Here is a 2,500-nt window from a genome sequence, read left to right as displayed (position 1 = left end):
CGCCGGTAGCCGCCCCGGGTAGGGATGGCCATGGGCCCCGGGCTCCGGGCCCGAGGGTTCTCGGCGGGAGAGCCGGGCGGGGGTTTAAAGACTCGGGCGGCCCGATGCGACCCGGGGGGCAGCCGGGTGTGCTGCCGGAGGGCCGGGGGGCCGGCGCGCGCGGGCGCCGTGCCCCCCCATGCCAGCCGGCGCGCCCCGCGCTCGCCCTGCGGGCAGCCGGGACGGAGAGGGGTACCCTGCCCCCTCTCTCCGCGGTCTGGTCTCGGCGGAGGGACGCCGCGCGGTCGGCTGGCGCCGGCCTGCCTCGAACGCGTGACCCCGGCGCGAGCGCGTGCTCTCGCCGGGACGGTGAGCCCCCACCCACCGCGGGTGGTGCGGACGCCGCGCCTCGGCGCGATCCGCTCTCCTCCCTGGCCGGGGCTCTCGGTCTGCCGCCGTGGCCGCTGGCGGCGGCGCCCTACCCGCCGGCACTCCGCCATCCGGCGCGCCTGCCTCGCTCTGCCCAACCCGGCTTCGCCGGGCGGCGGGCGGGCGGCAGGCGGGCGGCGGGGGCGGCCCCCCCCGTTCTCCGCGTGGAGACGGGGAGAGCGGGCGCCGTCCCCGTCCGTCCCGCCTTGCCCGCCCGCCCGCCGCCGGGCGTCTGTCCGCGGAAGGGACGGGAGAGCGCGTGGTGTCGTCCGGGAGGCTGTGTGTGCGCGCGCGCGGGCGTGGGCGCCGCCTCGGGGCCACGGCGGAGCCGGAGGCCGGCGAGGCGAGCGAGGAGCTGGGGAGCGCGGGGCCGGTGGGCCGCGGGCGCGCGGGCAGCGGCCGGTGCCGCTGCCGGTGGCGGCCGGGCTCCGACGCTGGGGGTCCGCGGGGAGCCGCCCCCTCCCCCAGCGTCCCCGAGGCAGGCGGCGCGGCCGGCGCGCTGCTCCCCGCCGGGCCGGGCCGAGCCTGGGCGCCTGGGCCGGACTCGAAGCGAGCAAAGGGTTGTCCCAGGTCGGGAGCGAGGGCTCCCCGCCCTTCTCGTTCGGGTTTTCCTTTTCCCTTTTTCCCCCCCCACTCTGTGCTCGTACGGTCAGCGGGGCGAGCCCCTCTCTCTGGCTCTCGGCCGTCCCTCGCTCAGCAGCCGGCGTCGGCGTGAGGAGGGAGGCGGAGCGGAGGGGGGGCCCTCAGGGGCTGCCGAAGGCTGCCCGGTCCCCCCGCGCGCGCGGCGGGGACCGAAACCGAGACAACTCTTAGCGGTGGATCACTCGGCTCGTGCGTCGATGAAGAACGCAGCTAGCTGCGAGAATTAATGTGAATTGCAGGACACATTGATCATCGACACTTCGAACGCACTTGCGGCCCCGGGTTCCTCCCGGGGCTACGCCTGTCTGAGCGTCGCTTGGCGGTCAATCGTCACCCCCGCTGTCGCGTTGGCGCAGCGGTGCCGCCCCTCGGGGGGGGCGCGTGGGGGGGCGGGGGAGGCGCGGCGGCGCCGGCGGCGGCGGTGCGCGGCGGCCTCGGCGGCGGAGAGTCGGCGGCGGAGCCGGGACCCCGGTGCGTGCACCGGCGGCCCCGGTCTTCCTGCCCGCCGGGCTCCGGCGCCGGGCCGCCCGCAGCGGCCGCGGCCGGCGTGCCTTGCCGCGCCTGTGCCCGCCCTCCTCGCCCTCCGAGCGCGGTGGCCACCGCTGCGCGGCGCGCGCCGTGCGGGGTGGCGCGGCTGGGGCGCCTCGCAGGCCCGTGCCCCGGGGAGAGGGTGCCTCCTCTTCCCCGCGCGGCCGGGCCTTCGTCCCCCTAAGTGCAGACTCGGGGAAACCCCCCGCTCCCGGAGCGCCCGCTTCGCGGAGTTCGTCCCGCTGGGGCCCCCCCCCCAGGTCGGGTGGGTTGCGGTGGCCCGGCGCGCCTCGTCGCCGCCGCCCGCCACCACCGCCAGTCTGGCCGCCGTCTGGGCTTCTCCTCCGCCACTCTCCCGGTGGTGCGCTGGTCCCCCGTTCCCCTCCGGGGTGGGGACGGCCGGCTGCCTTGCGCTTCCCTGCGCCCCGACCGCCGCCGGTGCGGCGCGCCGCCGGGCCGCCCCCCCTGCCCTCCCCGCGGCGCGCCCGCGTCCGTCGCGTGTGCCGAGCCACTTCCACCCGCCGGCTGGCGTCAGCCGCGGCGTTGCGTTGAGGCCGGCAGCGACGGCGCGCGGGTGCGGCGCGGCGGGGTGGCGGTGGGGGGCGGCGCGGGCGTGCGCGCCGCCGGGCGGCGAGAAGGGCGCGAAGGGGAGGGCAGGGCGCCGCGCCGTGCCGTGCCCGGAGCGAGAGCGGAGGCAGCGGCCGGGAGGAGGAGAGGCAAGCCCCCAGGCGGCGGAGGGCTGCGCGAGTTGCGTGAGCGGAGCGAGCGTGCGGCGGGGAGCCGGGCCCGGGGGAGGCGCGGACCTCGCCCTCCGGCCCCGCGCGGCTGTCTGCGGGTGGGGTACCGCGGTGGTACCGCACCGTGCTGCCGCGCGCGCGTGCCGGGGGGCCCCCCCCGCTGGCCTCCCCCCTGCGCGGCGGCG

At 80.0% G+C, this 2,500-nt stretch overlaps 1 non-coding gene across 1 annotated transcript; it reads left to right on the top strand.

Moving 5' to 3' along the window:
- Positions 1 to 1,212: 1,212 nt before the first annotated feature.
- On the top strand, positions 1,213 to 1,365 carry LOC136995554 (5.8S ribosomal RNA). Its single transcript, XR_010887099.1, has one exon. It is a non-coding gene; the product is annotated as a 5.8S ribosomal RNA (ribosomal RNA).
- The last annotated feature ends 1,135 nt before the right edge of the window (positions 1,366 to 2,500 follow it).

The sequence above is a fragment of the Apteryx mantelli genome, unplaced genomic scaffold, assembly GCF_036417845.1.
Source record: "Apteryx mantelli isolate bAptMan1 unplaced genomic scaffold, bAptMan1.hap1 HAP1_SCAFFOLD_124, whole genome shotgun sequence".
In the NCBI taxonomy this organism is placed as follows: domain Eukaryota; kingdom Metazoa; phylum Chordata; class Aves; order Apterygiformes; family Apterygidae; genus Apteryx; species Apteryx mantelli.
The sequence above is the reverse complement of the archived record's forward strand: the minus strand, read 5'-3'. Positions and strand labels throughout refer to the sequence as shown.